The 22,302-nt window shown below is 41.8% G+C and overlaps 1 long non-coding RNA gene across 1 annotated transcript; it reads right to left on the bottom strand.

Annotated features, from left to right (window-relative positions):
• Positions 1–6,883: 6,883 nt before the first annotated feature.
• LOC142600120 (uncharacterized) lies at positions 6,884–17,023 on the bottom strand. The gene is made up of 4 exons (XR_012833573.1): positions 16,715–17,023; positions 7,425–7,491; positions 7,047–7,226; positions 6,884–6,942 (listed from the first exon to the last, which is right to left on the bottom strand). It is a non-coding gene; the product is annotated as an uncharacterized LOC142600120 (long non-coding RNA).
• Positions 17,024–22,302: the final 5,279 nt, after the last annotated feature.

The raw sequence follows: 22,302 nt of genomic DNA, 5'->3' as shown, positions 1-22,302 counted from the left end.
CACCATTTACATCTCTTGTCAGCACAGGGAGGCAACAGGGAGACCCTGGCTGTAGGCTGTACACACGATGTCATCTGCCTTAAAAACCGCGCTAATAAATAATATATGTATGTGTATAAAAAAAGAAGACTTGAATCAGTGAAATTCAATTTGCAAATAGAAATATTTCTCTTCATGACCTATATTTTTTTCCAACAATCTAAATTTTCTGAAAAAAAATCTCTTGACTGAAATTTTTCAGCTAGCACTCAAAAAAAAAAAAAGATCTTTAGGCCTTTAAAATTACTTGGGACTTTCTGTAAGAAGTGCATGTCCTGGCCAAATTCAAATATAGGTAGTGCCAGACTGACATTTGAATTGGATTACATTTGAGGTCTCCCACAGTCCTAAATCACTGGATAAGGTTGCCATATGTCTTAAACAGTTGCCGCTTTCCAGAGTTAGCTATAAAACAAATGTAATCATCTTCACCACTGAGGACTTCCATGACTGAAGTATGATCCTCCAAATTGCAGAAAAGCACTAACATCCCCGTTCTAAAAGACTTAAGTATACATGTTCATCTTTAGGACTATTAAAAACCACAGATAAAACTTTGCATATTTACAGCTCAGTCTTCAGGCTGGCAGCTGCATCAGCTTATGTTCAGGGTGCGGCAACTCAGAGTGAGTTGCAACTTTACTGCAGTAGTGAATGAAACGGTTCCTAAATACAGACTATGCAGAACCCCCTTTTCAAACAAAACTGCAAGTAAAGTCAGTGGGTGTTTAATCTAAAAAAGAAATGGATATAGAAGTCACGTGTGTTTTGGGATTTACCTTGTAATTTGCAAATTCTTTGAGGTTCTGCTTCATATCTGCATTATTTCTTCAGTTACAATCATTTAGGCACACAGCAACCTAGTTTTTTTAGCAATGCAGATATTGGAATAGACCACCCAGGCAATTAAGTATGCATCCTATGTCCCGTACAACCATTTTGACATCTTCCAGACATACTCTTGCACTGCATTAACTGCAGTAAGTTTAAGACGATGCCCTGCACCCCAGGCAATAGCATGTGCTCTTCATATCACTGCAGCTGCTGTAATGAGTTGCGCTTACTCAGCACAAGTCAATACAGAGTCTCCTGCAGGGAAACTAGATAGATTCATCAATCATTTTGGAAAACTGACCACCTGTACATGCATGTCTTATTACATAAAATGGTATTTTTAGTAAGCATTGGTGTATTCCATAGAAAAAGTTTTGGCCTTTTTTCCCTTGTTCCTTTCAACTAGGTGCTATCTTAGGATCCCAGTGCAAAATTTGCTCACTTTTGCTTTCATGGTGAGGAAGTTCAATGGAGAGGAGCAGAGAGGATGTTTAGTGGAATAAAAGCCCTGGCTATGTGGTGCTGGTAGTGAGCTGGAGTGCACTCTGGAAGGAGCTCCTCACAGTCCTCCTGGACCAGTCGTCTGGAGCTGATCAGTTCTCCTGGCTCTGTTGTTTTTATTTTCTGCAGTTACATTTGTAATATCTGAACTGATCTAAAGTGTGCGATTTATACAAAGAAGAATTTCTACATGGCTAACAAAAGTGATGTCAAAATCCAGTCATAGGTAATTTTACAAGATCAAGAAGCAGATTTTTAGAGATGGGATTTGACTTTCCTAGACTGTACTACCAGCAATTGGAATATGTGGCTGATAGCAGGCTTTCTCATCATACTTTTTAGGCATTTGTTTCTTTAGAGAGATTCACTTTTGACTTAATTAGTCACTTAGAAGATCTTGATCTTCTTTTGGCTAGGAGTTTGACACAGAAAGGTCAGTTGATGGAATATTTTTGGTAGCTTTTCATTATTTTGTCTATGAAGTAATCACTACTTCAAGTGCCCCCAATGGTCATGATGTTTCAAGACAGACTGGTCTGCATGCAGGAAACAGGACTGGGCATTTGGGCTCCATGGGAATCTAACAAAAGCTGCTCTGTGCTCCAGAAGCCAGCACACCTTCCCGTAGATGTACGGGACCTAAAGCTTGAGAACCATTAAATCATTTAACTTGACCTCTCAAAATCAGCTGTCAGTAAACTTCTCCCAGACACCTCTTCCAGACTCCCACCATTTCAATCTGATTACAGCCTGTTTGTCTGAGAAAGGAATGGGTAGAAGTGCCACCAGTCCTGAGGATCTCACAGTGGAAATAAAGTGATCTGGGTCAGGAACGCAAAGGCAAAACCACGCTGCTAGCTGCCAATGAAGGTGACAAGAAGTTCAGATGAGACCTGATTTCCATCCAATTTCTGCCCCATGACTGCATTCCCTGGTGCCTGTGACTCCCTGTGAACTTTGTCTCACCATCAGGGCAGTCTTAAAAACTGCCCCTGCTGTGACTTTTCAGATATTTAGTAAGAGTTGAGCTCAAACCAGCCTTTCCCTTAGTGGGGCATTGCTAAGTTTTTGTTCCTCTTCTCCACTCCTGATCTCTGCAAAGCCTGCAGAAACTTAATTGCCTTTGAGACTGCAGCTGATCTGTCAAAACTGGCTTCAATCGGTCAGCAAGGCCAAAAGTTGTTAGAAGAGAGGAACAGGCTGATGTAGCCAGAAGTAAACTTTTTGCAGCTAAAGACAAAACAAAATAAATCGCTCCTGCCATCAGGATACAAACTTATTCCAGCTTCTGAAAATCAATACATATAATGCATAATATGTATATTATATATATAATATCTACCCCTACAGAGAAATGAACTTCTCAGAAACTTTAACTATTCAGCTCTCAGAGTTAAAATGCTAGCCTGCAATTCCATAGACTTGAATTCCCAGACCCTGCCATGGACCTCTTGTGCAGCCACAAGCAAGTCACACAGGTTAAATTTGCCACTGCAATGAAGTCATGGTGGGGTCAGAAAGCCCAGTATTTCAGACCTCGTGAAAGCCATGGCTACAATACTATACATATGCTTTTATTTATGTTACCTGAGAAAAACGTAGAACAGAAAAAGCACTGGTTTGCCAGCATATGCTAGACCTATGCTAGGACAGACAACAGCTAAACTGGCAAATTTTTGAAGGGGTCCTTGTTTCCCTGAGCTTCAGACACATATCTAAAAAGTGGAATAATAACACTTGCTTATTTCCCTGATGTGTTTCAGAGAAAGATGCCTTAAAGATGAAGGGACATACACAAATGACAGTAAAAAAAACATTCACTTAAAGCTCCAAGAGTTAAATAGCTCAACTGTGCAGGCAGAACAGTTCCTGACTGTATTCAATGATTTGTTCTGTCTCACCAACAAACTGTTCCTCAGGAAAATATTCGGGTTTCGGTTTTTCCCTGAACACGCACAAACTGTTTTAAAAAGTGACTCATGAGGAAAAAGTTCTTATTGGTAACAGGAGGAAAAAATATGAGTCAGGCGGAGGTCATGCTGAACCTCTGCCTGGCCTTGCTCCTCCGACTGAGCGCCGGTTGTGCAATCTCAGCACAGAGCAGCTCTTTTTTGCTCCAGCGCTTTGATGGCATGGTCCCTTCCCAGTGCCGAGTTTGGTACCAGATGAGACTGTTGATCACACCTCATACATGATTTAGCAGTGTTGCGGGGAAGTAAATCCCATCTGAAACATTTTGTATCATGCTTCTTGTTTTTAACTCTAAACCCAGGCATTTTTGAAAGAAAGTAGTCTGGGTGGCGGGTATCGCCATGATCGCCAGGATGAATTCCCTTTTCTTATCCCTCCTAAACCCATCCGACATACAGCTGGGATACAGGTAGGAAGGACAGAGGACTGTGCAACTGCCAATTCCCCTTATGAATCCATCTCTTGCACGCACACGCGCGCACATGCACACACACACACACAAAACCTGCCTTTGTTAAGCAGATTTGAAGCACAAATATAAACCAACCAAAATATACAATCCACTTTTCACTGTTAGTCAACATAAGATTTGGCCCTTACTTCCAGCTAAGAGACAGAGATATACACACAGACCCAAGTACACATTTCTGATGAGAGATTTTTCTAAATTGTTGCAGAAGCTGATCTACAGTCCAAACTCCAGAAAATATTTCACAATATGTGTAAGATCTTTTATTGATGCATTAGATTTAAATGCTTATAGGAAGCTTCTTACTTTGAAGGACCTAAAGGGAAATTGTTTCCGTGTGCTCCTGAGCCAGCTCAATTAAAGTAGAGAAGCTCATGAAGGAAGAGGAGCCTTTCAAAGCAGAAACTCTGGACTAAGGGAACCTACTGTACAGACAAGGCAAGTGATGGCACCCTGCTCCTCCTGGGTGCATACTGAGTAAGGATTTCAGGAAAGGTTTGCAAAAAACCAGCACATTTTAACGTGGTTAGAAGGTACAAACACTTGAATTGGTTTGTTTAGAAGAAGGAATGCAGGAAGTCATTTTGCGGAGGTGTATTGTTTCTTTATTCTCCCCATTAATACCTGTAATTGTGATCGACCCAAACACTAGATTACTAGCTACAAAGGAGGCAGGGGGATATTTAAGTGGGCAGAAAAATACCAAATGTCTAACAGACCAAATGATTAAAAACAATATGGAGTGGAAGTTTAGGGTAAAGGGAAGCTCAGGCTGCAAGGAAAAGAATAAGTTTTAATCTTTCTGCCAAAATATAATGACCAGACAAGTTATGAAACCAAATCTGTGCCTCTGAGGGAATCTGAACAAACAGCAAATTCACCTGTAGTTTCAGAGATCTCACAGTATACAGGGAGGAAAGGCTTTCCTTTTTTCTTCTCTTTTTTTTTAAAGAAAATCCTGGCCTGCTGTCAAGTGTAACTGTTGTTTTGAAATTATTTCTCATTTGAGACTGATACTAAATCATTAGTGTGATTAAAATCAAAGGATCTATGGGTTTTCCATGCCCTTGCTTGTACCCTTCCCCCAAATAAAGATTAAAAACTACTTGTAAGAACCCCTGCACCAGGTGTCTGTCAGAACCAAACCAAGTCTGAACAAATATTCAGACTTGCCCAGAAGGCACAACAGGGTTAAACCACCCTCTGAATTACTCAGCAGGAGGCTATTAGCGTCCTGCTCTGACTCTACATTTTGACACGTATACCTTCGCCATGGTTTCACCCACCAAGTGACTTCTGTCACCTGAAGCATCTGTTGAGTTCAAGCTTTTGCTTAAGCAGAGGAGAGCAAAGCTCCAGTTTGCACAGTGTTTTCCAGCACGCTAGCAGGATTTATTCCATCAGTACCCATGAATTAAGGGAAGAGTGGAAGTCTAACATTAGCCCATGGGTCTCTCACAAGGGGGGGCACTTTGCAGGACTGTGCAGCCAGAGGGAAACCTCCATCCTTGGAGCATGAATTTTACATTATACGGGGGAAGAACCGCATTCCACCTCAGCAGTCTCTCAGCGCTGATATTTCCACTTCTGATGCCGGGAAAACTGCTGCTCTTTCTACATCCTCTCCTACATGCAGCCCCTGCCTCAGTTAGATAGCACCGTCTGCTTCTCCAGGTACTCAGGAAAGGAAAATCATTCCTAGCTCCTCCATCAACTGCTGACACAAACATTGGCAGTTTCTCTACGATACCGTAGTGCTGAAAGGGGAAGTAGAAATCTAAATGCTTGGTTTGGAATAAAGATTATATTGCACCACCAGCTTGGTAATCCATAAAAGAAGCAATTGATTACCTTCTTTGCAAACCTAAAAAGGAAAGATGCCTGGCAAGGAGGTTCAATGTCTGGAGGGCAAAGAGGCTTCACACCAGGTTTTGGCATTCTCAGTAGATGAGAAATATGTGGTCATGCACTATAAAATAGGAGGAAAATAATTTTCTTTATTTTTCTCTCCTTCCAGTTTTCAGACCACAAAAACTCCAACTAAAATTATCTCATTCTATTTAACTAAAAAAAAAAAAAAAATCACATTATGCCAGATATTGAGGGTAGATATTTAGGGCTCAAAAGGAGATGCTTTTCAAAATGTTTATTGGCTTGTGAAAACAGGGGGTTATTTACTGAATCTGTTCTGGACCCTTAATTAGCACAAATGCCAGTAGGGAAACTTCCTGCGTGCTTTCTCCCATGCTGACCTTCCGCATGAGAAAAATTCCCTGGTGAAAATAGATTTTAATTCCCTCCTTGAAATCAAACATCTGGCTTTGGTTAAGGAGGCACATAACCCTATCCTTTGTGATATTTGGATTGCAAGTACTCTGGGGCAGGGAGCATTTCCTTTGTAATTTGCTGCTGAAAATGATAGAGCCTTCAGTTTATAGATATAATGATGATAAGGATGATGAGAACATGATTGTTTTCATGATTAACATTCATTTATCATTCAAATGCCCAGCAGAAATATCAGCATGCATATTCCATCATTCTTCAACTTTGCAATTGATTTCTATCGTATTCTAAAAGCTACTAAATATTGTCCCACTAGAGAGCCGGAGCTCATGAGCTGGTCTAATGCCTCAAATTCTCATTGAAAGGTGGGAGTCAAGGGTGTGTCAGTCTTCCCCAAAAGGTGGTACTGCTGATATAATTACATGCATCAGTTATATCAGTTTAATGAGAGATAAGAGAATGTGCGTGCACCTCTTAAAAAGTGGGAGGCAAATGAAATAGGATTGCATCTAGCACATTTTCATTTAGTTCACTGTTCTTTGCTTCTCAGAGATCCGAGAGGATGGACGGACCAGGGCCCACTGGTAAAGTCAGAAAAGACTAGGATGAGACTTTTAGGATGGGGCTTTGGGCAACCTGGTCTAGTGGAGGGTGTCCCTGCCCATGGCAGGGGGATTGGAACCAAATCATCAACCCAAACCATTCTGTGATTCTATGATTCTATGACTGTCAACAAAAGTAACATGCCTTAGCTGCAAAGGATTTAAGAAAGCAAAAGCTTAGCTGATGACAAGAGTAAACGAATGCTTTGCCTATATGCCTGATTCTAAGCAATCATGCACCTAAGAGGAAAAAACATTGAAGGGCAATGTCATTCCCTGCTTGCAAAAGATCTGCTTTTGATAGACCTTGTACTTCCAGAAGCAAGAGGGACAAGGATACTTACCACAACTTTAGGCACTGGAAAAGTTCACATGATGAGCCCTGAGGGCTTATAAACAGCAGCAGATGGGTAGACCCTTAATCATCAGTCTCAGAAAATCACCCTGATGTCAAAGCTGGAATTTGATGCTTCCTCCAGGGTGTGGTGAGCATGTTTCCTCACCAGCAAGGTGGAAACTTCATGCTGTGGAAGAACACAGAAAAGTATCCTCATGGTAACAAGTTTATCTTTATGATAACAAGGACCCAGTAAGAAAGCATTTATCATATGGTCCACAACTAAAGCAGTATTTCCATGTCAAAAATGGCATGGCAGATGCAGTTTTGCACTCTGAAGAGTGGCAGTGAGTGACAGAAAGCACCCAAAAACTCAGAAAGTTACCTGGAGTTTCATTTGGCACAAGGGTGATGTGGATCTGGAAAAATGGGCTCTGTGTAATTCTCTGGTCCTTGGGGCAGAGAAAAGGAGGAATAGTCAGAACATTTTTGCCTTTAAGATGCTGCTGAAACACCCTCCAAGGGAGATATGACCAAGAGGAGGCAAAGGCAAATTCTAATACTGCTATTCCCTTTCCTTTCGCTGTGCCAAGTACAAAAATGGGAGGTCTAGCTCCTTTTTTTAAAAGCAAACATCTGAATTTTGAAGAGTCATGTGCCAACATCATGCAACTACCTAGTCCCTAACAAAATGGGCTGATTTTCAATCTAGAATTGTCTAAAAATAAATTTGGGAGGACCGTTTTCCCAAAAGGGTAAGAGTTATGCACATAACTCAATGTCGCCACTTAGAAAAATCTTTTCTGCATTCCTACAAACAGCACTAATGATTATCCAAGCAGAAAGGTCTTTTTAATCTAATTTACTTTTAGGTTCTCTTCTGTCTTTCCCCTTTTACATTTCTATCAGTCTGAATAGTAAATGTGGATGAATATTTTGCTTAGGGTTTTTTCTTATCATGTCTCTGCCACTACATACATTTATTTTTATATACATATGTGTTTATATTCACACACAAACATATGCACATGTATATATAAACAGATACATACAGGTACATTCATACCTGTCTACATGTGTACACATGTATGTGTAAAGATGCAACCATTGCAAGACGAATTCTATTTGTTTCAACACTGTTAATATTTAAATTAAAAAATGATGGAACTATATTGGCCTGTTGAAACTTGATCTTACAAAACCCATTTTTCAACCAGGATTATTACACTCTTTAAGCATCACAATTTACACAGAAAGCAATCATGACAAGGAAGGACCAGTTCTGGCACAGGCAGATGAGACAAAAGAAGGAAAAAAAAGAAATAGGAGCAGTGGCTTGCATCACAGTCTTCAGCAACTGTGTGCAATCGGTGAGGAGGGAAATGGCTCCCTGCGCATTGGATGCTTGAGCTGGATGTTGTAAACACCCTCTAGAAGCTTTTATCTATCAGGTCAGTTCGAGCCTCTATCCTTAACAAGTCTTTACATGCACACCATCAAGACAAGTCCCATAGCACCTTATTAACTTGTTTATTCTTTCCAGCTCTCTGCAGTCAAGCTAAATCACATTTTGCAATTAGCTGCTATGAAAACAAATGAAAGGTATTTTGGTTTTGCATGTTTAAGGATCAGTTCAAAATCTATTCTCTTCAAAAAGTATTAAACAGACTGACTTAGGATCAGTTTGGTGTCTGAATTATTTTCCTGTACTATGAAAAAGAAGCTGCTGCTGAAGTTATGTTTAAAACCGTTGAGATGCTGCAAAAACAATCTGTGACTCAAACAGTGAATTTTGATGATTTGGACAACTTGATCACCTTTCCTATAAGAGAATAAATGAATAAAAGAATTCATAATTTTTAGGTAGTAAGTGTGACAGGGTGGTCTTGACATGCCGCAAAGCTCATCCTGTAGCATATTACTAATTTTTCCGTTGAAAAGTCTTGCCTCTAAATTTCAGTGTTCAAGTGATTCAATTACTAGCAACTTCTTCTGGCAAATAAAAGGCAGCACATCTCAGCTATGCCACATGACATTTATTTGTATGGGAAAAGGAAAGAGTTACCATGTAAACAAAAGAAAAACAAGAACAAAATCTCACTCGCTCAGTTGAGCTCATCACCAGCTAAACCTAATTTAGATTAGCTCTCCCATCAACAGCAGGATCCACTCTAATAGAATTGACCATAAAAGGAGATTTGGGGGGGTACTGTTATCAGAGGGATTGACCAAATATTATAATACCAACAGCGAGAAGAAACTCAAACTATTTAAAACTGTTGATTTTAGCATGCATTTGTTTTCTAAATGTGAAACAGGTCCACTGTGGCTGTCAGCAGAATGACTCTGCATGATTTATTTCATGACCTTCTTCATGGAGTCAGTTCATACAAGCCTGTTTCCAGTGTTAATGTATTCCCCCAAAAAATGCAGATTGAAGGCATACACTGGGTGTATCCCAGGTCATAGGAAAAAGTTATCCCAGCCCAAGAAACCACGAAGGTTTTTGTCCTCCTCTTATGAATATATTCCAGGAGAACAAAGACATTCAACTTCTCATTTTTATTGTTGGGGGATGAAGTTGGTCACAAAAAATGTACCAGTCCTACAAGTGATGATAAATACTGTTGTACATGGGGGTATGCAGCAGCTTACTTGCCTGAAATCTACTGTAGAATTGGGGTCTTTGTATTCTTCTATCAATCAAGCATAGGACATCATGGACATAGGAGGTCCCCTTTAAACCCAATCTCACATAGTGTATGGGTAATAAAATGTCATGTAGAGATACCTTAGAAAAATTCATAGTCCTCCTTGAAGAAAAGGGAAAAGATTTTTGCATGCCGTGTGAAGACAGGATTATTAAAAAAGAGTACATAAAAATAAACTAAAATTTAAATTATGCTATAATAAGTTATTTAGAGTAAGTTTAAACTAATTTCCACTGAAAATAAGTGGGATGAATTTGAGAAAATACAACGGTGTCTTTCAGTAAATATTTATGGAAATATAGAAAGAGGAACAGAAACTTGGCCATAAATTTGCCAAGTTCAACAGAAGGTATCATTAATGTTTGCTCTCTCTGTTTGAGCCATGGGTTCTTCCTCTTGGGGGAATCACAGTGGAAAATTCTAAACAATTTTTTCTGCACAGCATCATAAAATAAATTCCCAGCTCTGTATTCAGTGCTGGAGATATTGCCAGGCAACAGAAAATGATTGCTACATCTTGAGAGAATGCCCTGAATTTATTATTTTTACGTCATCTGTTAGTGACACAATGCTAAGTTTTGCCTAGGTTTTATTTCAATGAGCCCATACTTGAAGCTAAACAGATGTCCAGAAATTTCAGCAGATTAAAAACCACAAACGAATCTCTTCAGTTCGCTAAGATCTGTAGCTATCAAGTGACAACAATCAGTATGCAGTCTAGCAGGAATTAAGAGCGGGGCTGTGCCCGCTCAGCATTACCCTCCAGGCTGGAAGAGCTGCGAGGACCAGTTCCCTGCTGAAGCTTTCCCACGGGCTCCGGGCACACGGCACACCTGCGGGAATGTGCCGGGCACGTGCACCGCCTGTGGCACAACCTCCAGGCAGGAACCTGGTCTTGATGACAGGGAAGCCACCATAGCCCTTTGGAAAATTTTCCAGTGGTTAATAAACCTCGCTGTTAAATTAACCCTGCTTTTTTCTTCTGTCTTGAAGTTACAGCTTGCAGTCCTGGAAACTTTGTAGGGTTTTGCTATAACATTAATTACCTTTTTTGCTTAAAACATTTTCAGAGGAAATGCTCCTTGCTTTTCTAATTTTTTTTTAATTGGAGAGGAGATGATTTTGAAAGGTTCAAGTCTATCAAGCCAGCAGAAAAGGTAAAGCTCTTGGTAGAGGTTTAAAGCTATAAATTCGGTGCAGGGTTAATGAAGGACTTTGTGGGCTATTTACATGCAGAGGTGTATGACATGATTGTAATAGTCCTCTTTAACTTCAGAATTTTAAAACCCCAAACGGAGAGTTCTGTGTAAGTAGTAATGACAAATTACTTCATTTTCAAAAATACTTCATTTAAAAAGTAAATGCATACATCATCTTTGAACACAAATTTATTTGGCATCATAGGCAGCATTTTTAAATATTAAATACTTTGATGTTCACCATTCTTAGTGGTATATTATTTTGTTTGCCACTGGCTAAAAGTATGTTTGCAGCCAGATTTTTCATTTTAAGTGGAGAGCAGTAATCTGTTAAACTATCGTTAACTACAACACTTGCCACTGCCTCTCCATACCCACCAGCTGCATCCAACTGATATACAGAGATGCAATTAGGTTGAGCCCAGTTTTTAATCACTGTACACAGAAGCAACTGCTGTCCTCGTGTTAGTATGCACTCAGGTGGAGGGCTGTTCTTGGTGGCTGAAGGCACACCTTGGTGGGAAGAGAAGCAACCATGTCATCCTCTGTGTGCCGGGACCCGCTGCTAAAATATGAGTAGCAATAAGTGCTGACACAGTATCCAAAATAATCAGCAAATGTGCTGGTCCAGGACATCTCCCGACCTCCTCTTCCTGCAAGGGTTTTTGTAGGTACCCGGTGGTACCTTAAACCGGCATGAAAAGTCATGAGGACTTTCCTCTGAGGTAACTCATGGCTAAAGAAAACAAGTCACATTTTAGCAGCAGAGTGAGCAAAACCCTCCAGCTCACTCCCTGAAAAGCTGTAGTAGAATAAAGACAAGGAGAAAGAAACCACCTGGGACTGAGGAAGGTGAGGAGGGGGAATCAGGGAAAGCAAAGGATGGAGGAAGGAGGGAAGGAGGGATGGGAGGAAGAGAAGGAAAGAGGAAGGAAGGGAGCAAGGAAGGGAGGGGACAAATCTGTATATTGTTAGAAACAGCATTTGCCAATTCCATATAGCCTGTAACATCTCCGAAAGACCCAATTAAGGCAATGGAAATGCAGAAGCAGTAATGCAGAGATGAATCATCTGACCTAAAATAGAGGGAATACTGAAGCATATAAGGGAAGAAAGTGTGTCATTTTAGCTTTAACAGCAAAATAATTCCAGATATAATCTTTAAAAAATGTTCGGCCAGCAGAAACCACAAGACAGTGTTGGTTACTATAGCTATCCAGGTACAGCATCATCTCATCTCTGACAAGCTGTAGTTTGAAATGGAGAGCTCTGCCCTTCTGCAGGTCTCATAGACACAAGCCAGGCAACACACAAAGTACTACACGTGCCAGCCAGTCCCCAAGAGTGATGCAGTCAGTTAAGGATACAAAATAATTTAAAGATCAATTTATCAAGTTTTTAAAATAGGATGTCAAGTACGTCATGAATTACAGAATCCCCTCACTTTCTCTCTTCCAGGTCAGTGTTGTACTAATAAATAAAACGAGACCACAAACTAACTCTCGTTGCAATGTAGGTCTGCAGCAGTTCTGAAGTAATGGAGAAAAAGTTTCCAAGGCAGAGAGCCTACACATATTCCCAGAACTTTTACAACCCTAATTTAAATGAAAAAAATGTCCAGCTGAAGGGGGAAAAAGACACATCCAGGCAGCTGAGTGGCCTGCCAGAGAGGAGAGAACAGAATTTCTGGTCTACATCACACATTTCTGTAGACTCCTGTGAACAAATATGCCCCTTCAGTAACTCCGGAGTCCATTGGCAAGACTGCAGGGGTCAGATTCCTCAACCAGGGATGTGAGGATTTAAGACTAGTTCTAAATCACTCCCTAAACCTACCCTTTCCTCTAGTCTGGAAAATGCTGAACTCGCTGAACCTGCGAGTGTGTCGGGTTCCTGCAGCAATTCCCCCGTATGCCATTCTGGCAGCATGGCACCCTCTGCCTTTTCTCACTTCAACCACCTCCATCGTCCACATACAAAGGGAAATTTGTATTTTCACCAGGTTCTCTCCAACAGGGAACTTCCCTTTTGTATTTAAAGACAACTTTAAAACTACTTTGTGCTACACTGGAAATAGGAGGAGACCTCAAAAGGAGAAAGAATGGCCACATACACTGAAACACAATAGTTAGGTCCTTCTATGCTCCTCTGAGACTCTCAGTATTTTCTGTAATTAGCCACCATCTTCTAATGCTGTGTCAATATATACCTGCATAACCTTAAAGCCAATTTCAACCTAGAGGCCAATGTCAAACTAAAATTTCTCTCGTCCTGAGCCATCAGATATCATAGCTAGTGAAATGCCTTCTCATATCTTCAGGCATATAAACATCACAAAGTAAAAAAACTGTAAAAGCAGTTTAAAGCACAGATTTGTCTGTGTCTCTGCATCCTTTCTGCAATGATTCTGTTCAGCTTCATAATTTGTGCAGGAAAACATCAGATACTCAGTATCTTGTGGTGATGCATGTCACATGCACTATAATGCTGAGGCTTCACTGCAGTCTGCCTGAAAGTACATTAATTGTGAGGTGGAAGTCCAGAGCTCCAGCAAAATTGATGATTAGATACTGTGCACCGAGACACGTGCGGTCCACGTGCATTTGCACCACCACGCAACCCAAGCTCAGACTGAAGAGCTGAAGTATGCTGCCTGAGGTCCTCCTTTCCACATTTCCATCTCACTAACCCTGGCTCTTTCTGCCTCTGATGCCAAGTGAGGATTCTTGGTGAGAGACCAGCTGCTTAGTTAGCTGTGTAGGGACCTCCCTTAGGTCTTCAAACTTTGATTAAAACTCTGGGTAGTCTGGCCATTAAATTTTTTTTTTTTTTAAAGTATTGTAGTGTTGGGCTTTTTCCCCAAGAAGTCTCATGACAACACCAAGGGAGATGCTATAAGAAGTCATCAGATTGTGAAGAGTCTGGCAACCAAAGCGGTGCAGCTCATGTGTGTGATTTTACCATTGGAGTTGTTTTCAAACAGAAACACTTATTCTGTGGTTCTCCAGTAAGTATTGTAGTTGTACTGGTCACATGCGGTCTAGAGCTATGATCTCTGCCAACATAACTAAGAGAATGATATTGGAGAGAGTAAAGTTTGCATAATTGAGGGAGGGAAAGCCAATTGTGCAATGGCATGGCCAAATTTTACCTCTTTATATTCAGCATTCAAAATAACTTGTATATATAGCACTGTGTAAACACATGTACCTACCAAATCCCTAGAATATAAAACATTACAGCCAGTTAGGCCCCAAGCAAGATGCTCGTACTGGAGAGGCAATCAGCCGCTCTGTTGTCCATCTAGAACTGGCTCATACATAATGAACTGCCACAGGGAACTGGAGGGGAGAGCGTCAAATTGACAGAGAAGCAGGTCAGGTGGAAAGGCTTCTTCCAGACCACTGTTTCTGTGCTTCAGAACTGTAAAGTCACATTTACTAAATAAACCCCCATGCTGTTTTGGGTCTGAACTCATGATGCAAAGAATGTAATTGGACAGTACAGAATTGACAATAATAAATTCAGCCAGTAGCCTGAACATAAAGACATCAATAATTCTGTATCTTGGTTATTTTTGCTATGCCATTTGAACTTTCTACTCAGTAATGAATAAATCTGTATGGAGATGACATCAGCAAGGCTGCAAAGGCCATAGAAATGCAAAAGTTGACCCACACTTGTTACAGGGCAGTATTTCTGTATTCATGGCCTGAAAGCAAGTTTCAGTTCCTCATCTCAAATCACAGTCATGTCTTTATAGTGCACAGAAAGGCCGGAGAATAAGTTTAAAATTGTTATAAATTGCCAGCTCTACTCAGAATATGCATTTTGTAGTCTTAGGACCAGCACATTAACATCACGTATGACGTAACTGAGTGACACAACAGCACCCTTGGGTACAGTACATGCACAAATAAAAAAATAGCTTTTTGGCTGCACAAATCAAAAAATACCACCTAGAAATAACATTTCTGGCACTATTTGATGAAAAAAAGAAAGACAGACACAATTTTTCAGCAAGCCAATAGGTTTACTTCCTAAATTTTGCATTTTTAACTTGATGAGAACTTACCACAAATCACCCCTAACATTTGAATACAATCTTCTGAAAAGAAAAATAACCTACTCGACATACACAGTATTTTTTCCAGCATCTTAGCAATGCACAAACACAAATGCACTTGCTGCAACTCTGAAAATTGCTACCCATCTCTGTGTAATCTCTAACCCCAGAAGATTGTTGTTTGAGGCCAAACTGTCTGACTGATACTGGGGAATTAAAGGATCAAGCTGACTTTTAAAATATACCATAGCACTAATAGCTCTTTGTTGCTTTCTCTGATTCACTTATATAAACCTTCTAGAGAACTGAGGCTACAGTCACAATGCCTTCTGCCAAGAAACTTGATCCCTAAAGCCACATTTACAGAAAAACAGGACAATAAACATAATTATTGTACTAATGCAAAATTTTGCTCTATCATTCCATTTATTCTTCCTGACAATAAACTTTGCCAAACTTGAACAAAACCATGAGCCTTCCTTTTTTAATAACAAGCACAAGACACTTCATTTTTCTTTGCTTTTCCTTGCTTGGAGTTAGCATATGGAGAGAATTACACAATATGCTTGCCATATTGTCCATCTTTCCTTTTGCTTTTTCCTGAATTTCTTTACATACAGTTTGTCTAAAATAAAGAGCCAGGATGTACACACTTGTAACTAGGAAATCAAAGTCACTTTTCAGTATTGTCTTACACACTTCCACTGTAATCGGAATACTCTGGATTTTATTTTTAGAAGACTCAGACATCAAACTCCAGCTGAAGTTAATCAGAGCTGTGAAAACTGATAAGATGAAATTGTGCCCTATCTGCTGTACTGACAAACTTTGTATTTCAGTTGCTCCTGCAGCTTTTTATCAAGTTGTTTTTTAAAGTACCCATGAATGGCAAATGAAGATACACTATTCTTTTAACAACAATCATAGTACCGTGACCATCTGCCCACTTAGAAAATGCATGCCTTAATACTTGTAGCATATTTTTCTCTAAATCATCATACAACTGGTGGAACCATCACCTTTTTAAGTTGATATGTGTTTATTACCACTTAGTAGTTTTCTAGGGTAATATTACTATATAGCTTGTCATTCTCTGGCAGCGTTTATCTGAAACTGTCCGAGCTGCTAGGCATCTGGATTCTGAGTGGAAAGTATTAACTGGATTGTGCTATTTGCAGAAGAATGAGGATGACAGTTAAAAAAACTCAAGACTTTGCACTCACAAACTGCAATACTAAGAATGAAGACAGTTTTACATTATACTGTATTATAGTTATTTTCCTGGTAGGAAATTTAAATCTTCAGAAAGAGTTTGTCTGTACCTGTTGCACGTGGAGTCCTGCACTTCACTCACAAGAAAGAAGCAACAGTATGTCTACTGACATAAAACAGTGATTTAACACAGCTTGGTAGTAAAGGCAGCAGTGGTTTCACAAGATTCGGAGGCAAGGTACGCTTGATTACGTACTGCATAGAGGACAGGGTCACACAAACCTGTCAGGAAGACCCTCCCGGTGAGTCGGGACGTTCAGAAAGGCCCCCCGCTTTCTACACTCCTTCGCAGAGAGGAGTCTAGGCACAGCTGGATCCAATCCTAGTCCCAGACTTGATCAACGGTTTATGTCTAAAGGATTGTACAAGCGCAAACAATCCTGTACGTCACTTAGGTAAGATGTCAAAGTTTGTATTGGTCACTTACCGAGGATCTGTTGCAGCACGGAATCGCTCAGCCTGGAGGCGCAGCCCTGAGAGCCGTCCCTGCTCAAGGGGAGATCCCGGCCTGCAGCCCGCTGCCGTGCAGCAGAGCTCAACGGGCTCTGGGCCCTCCACTATTTTTGGAGTAAAATGATTGACTTGCAGTCAGATTTGCCAATCAGCAAGATGTCCGGGCCACTGTTCCTGGCAGGCCTTGGCTCCCATGTTGCCATCCATCCCCCAAAGTCCAGGGTAAGCCGGATGCAGCCATCACAACCTGCACTGGTGGTTATGGCTTAAGTGAAGGTGGGGAGCACACCAACACATTCCATCCCATGACTATAGTCAATTCATCTTACCTTCACAGAGTGGTGGTTCAGTTACCTCTTGCTTCTGTGCCATAAATACTATACTGATATTTTGTGCACTTACAGATCCACGGTAAAGAGTGAAGCACTGCTATTTGTTATTCGTTAATTTGTATGGTTTGAACAGTTGGAGTTATTTGTTTTATCACATACCAAACCTTTATATACAACATAATTATAAGCAATAGACATATTAGAGTCAGCAAAATCACAACTAGGTGAAGCATAAGATTAAACACTCCTGTTGCTGTTGGTGACCATCCAAGAAAAATTTCCCACCAATGGTCTTCTCGATCCTTCTTCACTCTTTCCAAGACACGATGTATGTCTTCTGTATCATGATGAATGGTGATCAGAGTTTTGTGTCCATTGTTTCAGATGCGTTATAGCAGTAGACACAGGTCATCGCATCGTGTTGTAGTAATTTCTTCACTAATGTAAGATTCATTCTGATGTGGGTAGGCAATAAATCTCGATTCAATGTATAATTGTAACACTTGATAAGATGTAACAGGAGCTGAATAATTACAGTTGCATCCTGCAACTTTAGTAAAGTTACAAACACAAATATTTGAGTGATTGCTTGCATCTACAGTAATGTAATATAAAATCACAAAGGGTTCTCATACAAATACATCTTTTTCCAATATATTTCAAGGGTTTCAGTGGGATGTATTTCAAAATGACAAACATTTTCTTCAGTGTCACTGGGCTTTGATGGTGTTACTCTCACAAATAAATCCTTGTGGTTCCCATACAATGCATGTGTTAACATCTACACTTTGCCATTTGTTTCCATTTTGTTAGGCCCACACTCTATGCTCCAATGGATATAGTTCCCTTGTGTTTTAATCCTAATGCAATGATTTGGTATATGGTGTATACTGAAGCATTGAGTATTGTTAAGACAAAAGCTATGGCCTTATTGATGATTGGGTCCTAAGTAAAATTGACTAAATACCACCAGGATTTGAATACTTTCTTGAATGTAGTTGCTTTATCCCAAATTACCTTTTGAATTTCAGTGGGTAAGGTGCCCCCTTCACCTTCTCTTATAATTGGTGCTACCATAGATTGCATCCACAATTGAGCTTGGATACATCTAAGAGCTAGAGAAACACGATTTTGGGTTGCACCAAGCGCATCCACAGTCAATTGATGGTCCCTTTCATTAATTCTTTCCCACTGAGGCAATATATCAGATAAGAGCCATCGGTTAGTTCCCAATGCTAATAGAGAAGACCGCAATGGGTGTAAGCAGCATTGTGACGGTTTGAGGTAGTAACATGGATGCAGCATTTCCGTTTGTCATCCTGCAGGGTGCTGTAAGAGAAAATAGAGACTTGTTTCAGAGGGGAGAGTCGAGCACGTTACCCCATTAAAAAGAAGTGAAAATCCATAGGCATAGTATTTTCTGATAGCAGGGTTTTGTGCAACTCCTTCTGGGGGAGCAGTCCCTTTTAGGATTGCTTCTAGTAAATTAAATGGTCCTTTAGTTTGCGCAGATTGTCCGTGATGTATTTTCTCAACTTGTTTAACTACTCGAACTAAAGATAAGAGTCCCTTTTCCCATTCAGAGTATGGTTGTTCTGTCTCTTTAAATGCGGTTGGGCTAAACAACAACGGTCTTTCTGGCCCATGGGGGCCAGTTTGGAACAGGTTACACTAAGTAGTGTGTTCGGTGAAACCCCTTTCGGCTATAACAGCATGGTGAGGTTGTACTGGTCCCAGTGATGGGTATGTTTTTAATTCTTCAGTTAGAGTTTTGACCGCCTCTTTATGTTCTGATTTCCACTCCCAGGGTATGCCTTTCTGTAAGACTGAGTATAATGGATGAGAAATGATAGAGAATCCAGGTACATGCGTCCTCCAATATCCTGAAGTTCCCATTAACTGTTTTAACTCTTTCCTTGATTGGGGCATTTGCAGCTCTTCGATTATCTTAAGGTACCTGGAGGAACCACTGCACTGCCTGCTATCCACCAAGCATCTAAAAAATTTACATCTCCACTGGTCCCTGAAATTTTCCAGGTGGAATCTCAATTTTTGCTTTATTTAGTGCTTGGCATACTGCTGCTGCCGCTTCCTCCACCTTCTCAGGGGAAGTTCCTCTAATCAGAGCATCATCTACATATTGGTATGGTTTCACATCTTGGGGGAGGGAGACAGTAAAAGTTCAACACGAACTCACGTTCATGAGCAATTTGTGGGTGAATGTTTACTCACCCCTGTGAGAGCCTGTTAAAAGTATATCGTATTCCCTCCTAGGTGAACGCAAACTTCTCTTTATTCTCCTCCTTCAAGGGAAGCATAAAGAACAGAGCTTTTTACACCTAGGGCCGCCATCCACGGGCGTGCAGCTGCTTGCCAAAGTAGCTGTGAAGTTTGCGATGTTCGGTGCAGCAGCCGGCAGCGGGGCACGCAGGCATGAGCGTTCAGGCGCCGATGACGGATTGCCAAACGCCACCTCACGTCTGGTCTCCGAATTGGCCGGACAGGTGAGTTGTATGGGGAGTGCGTTCTGCAGATCGTTTTGTCTTTTTTCCAAATCAGCTAGGATTTCGCAAATTGCATTGCGTGCCGCAGCAGAAATCCAGTATTGCGGTACCGTAGCAATCCGTGACTCGGGGAGTGCAGGGGCACCCCAGCCTCCCGGTTTCCCCCGGGGGTGGGATCCTTGTCCGAGCCCAAGGACCACACGCTGCCATTCGGAGGGCGCCAGATTCGTCCGTTTAAAAACATCGAAACTTAAAATATTATCGTGATGATCTTTAATTGCAAAAGGAGTCGTCGCCATGCACTTCTCGCCCCGGAGCCGTAAATCGGCCTTGGCAGTTTGACAGACAACACTCGCTCCGTTCACACGGAGATTCTTAACTCTTTGCCGTCCGGATCGCACGCCCGGCTTCTCGGCATCTTGTCGGGTTGGTACGGAAATTTGTGCTCCCGCATCCATCAGAAACTTCACTAATTGTCCTTGAGGACCAAGTGGAATTAAAACGTATGGGCTATCATCACTTACCCACCGGTAAGCCCCCGCTTCCCGGCCGGGCAGGCCCGATTGCCTTGCGGACACTGCGCAGTTTCTGGCTGCCCGCCCCGCAGTTCCTGCCGAAGGGGGAGGAGGGGGTCGTCTCCCTTCCCGGGGACTGGCGCCGAAGGAGATCGACGTGGAGATCTCCGGGGCTTCAGGTTTTGTTTTTCGGCTGGTGCAGCGTCCCAGCCCATCTCGGGGCTGCGGTTAACAGTGCCGGGCATTAAGCCTGCCCGTGTAGGGAGTTGCTTGCGGGCACTCTGAGTGTTATCACCTAGCCCCTCATTGTGTTCTGTGTCTTTCTTGATCTTATCTCGTTTTGCAATTAGATGGGCTTTAAGAATTGCCGGAGCTCCTCTAATCAGTGGTTTTAACATTGCCTTTGTGCGGCCCCGAGTTGCTTTTAGGTGCTCTACAAAGGCTTCCCAATTACACCAATTGCCAGGAGAGGTTGGGACTCGGACTCCCTCCACGCCTCGGTAAATCATCGGAGATACCACTTACCATCCTGCAGACTACGCCAATTTGTCGCTGATGGAGTCCTGCGCTTCACTCACAAGAAAGAAGCAACAGTATGTCTACTGACATAAAACAGTGATTTAACACAGCTTGGTAGTAAAGGCAGCAGTGGTTTCACAAGATTCGGAGGCAAGGTACACTTGATTACGTACTGCATAGAGGACAGGGTCACACAAACCTGTCAGGAAGACCCTCCCGGTGAGTCGGGACGTTCAGAAAGGCCCCCCGCTTTCTACACTCCTTCGCAGAGAGGAGTCTAGGCACAGCTGGATCCAATCCTAGTCCCAGACTTGATCAACGGTTTATGTCTAAAGGATTGTACAAGCGCAAACAATCCTGTACGTCACTTAGGTAAGATGTCAAAGTTTAGCACGGTATTGGTCACTTACCGAGGATCTGTTGCAGCACGGAATCGCTCAGCCTGGAGGCGCAGCCCTGAGAGCCGTCCCTGCTCAAGGGGAGATCCCGGCCTGCAGCCCGCTGCCGTGCAGCAGAGCTCAACGGGCTCTGGGCCCTCCACTATTTTTGGAGTAAAATGATTGACTTGCAGTCAGATTTGCCAATCATCAAGATGTCCGGGTCACTGTTCCTGGCAGGCCTCGGCTCCCATGTTGCCATCCATCCCCCAAGGTCCAGGGTAAGCCGGATGCAGCCATCACAACCTGCACTGGTGGTTATGGCTTAAGGGGGGGAGAGGAGCACACTGCCACACTACCTTGCTTCACACTGTTTACGGCAACACTGTGATTTTCCTAATATTCTCATTGTGTATCTTACTGCCTGGTTGTCTCTCTGAATACTGATCGTGTCCGTACTTTTGTGACAAGATAAGTGACAGACTTTAACTAGAAAAAGTAAGATTTCTTTTTACCTGCTAGCAGTCATTATGGGATGTTTCATGCAAATATATTAGAAAAAGAAAAAAAATAATCCAGGCACCTTTTTCCATGCACAGCCATCAGCAATGAGAAACTGGTAGAAAATTCTGTGTCTGTATTTTGGCAAGTCATTAAGTTACCTGTGTTTTGGCAGAATATCTGGAATCGATAAAGCTAGACCTCTAGTGTTTCCAGAAGCATTTTCTGCATTCAGCAGTGGCTGAAAGGAACCATTTCATTGAAGTGTTTTCTGTGATCACAAGTAACAGCATTTCACTTCCCAGAAGTTCTGGAATAGAAGCTGGTATCTGAAGGAAGAGCGTAACAGCCATAGCATGTCCTGCAGCATTAGCATTTGCTCCACTGATAAGATTTTCAGGGCCAACTGAGAGAGGAGGCAGTTTCTTAGAGAGTAATTACCTCCCTCTGCAGTATGTCCTTGGCCATAGTATTTCCGGAATTTTTGGTGGGAAACGAGATAACACTCTGTCCCTCGGGTACTGCATTTCTGCTATTACAGCACCTATGGGAGAACCTGAAGAGTCTGAGAAGCCATGCTGCCTTGGAGAAGGGATGCAGCAGCAGTACTTACTCCTACAGCTCCCTACAGCAGCCTCCCAGTACCTGAAGGGGCCTACAGGAAAGCTGGAGAGGGACTGTTTACAAGGGCAAGGAGTGGTAGGACAAGGGGTAATGGGTTTAAGCTGAAGGAGGGTCGATTTACATTAGATGTAAGAAATTCTTCACCGTGAGGGTGGTGAGGCACTGGAACAGGTTGCCCAGAGAGGTTGTG

The sequence above is a fragment of the Balearica regulorum genome, chromosome 1 (genome assembly GCF_011004875.1).
Source record: "Balearica regulorum gibbericeps isolate bBalReg1 chromosome 1, bBalReg1.pri, whole genome shotgun sequence".
NCBI lineage: Eukaryota > Metazoa > Chordata > Aves > Gruiformes > Gruidae > Balearica > Balearica regulorum.
This window is presented reverse-complemented; position numbering and strand designations above follow the sequence as displayed.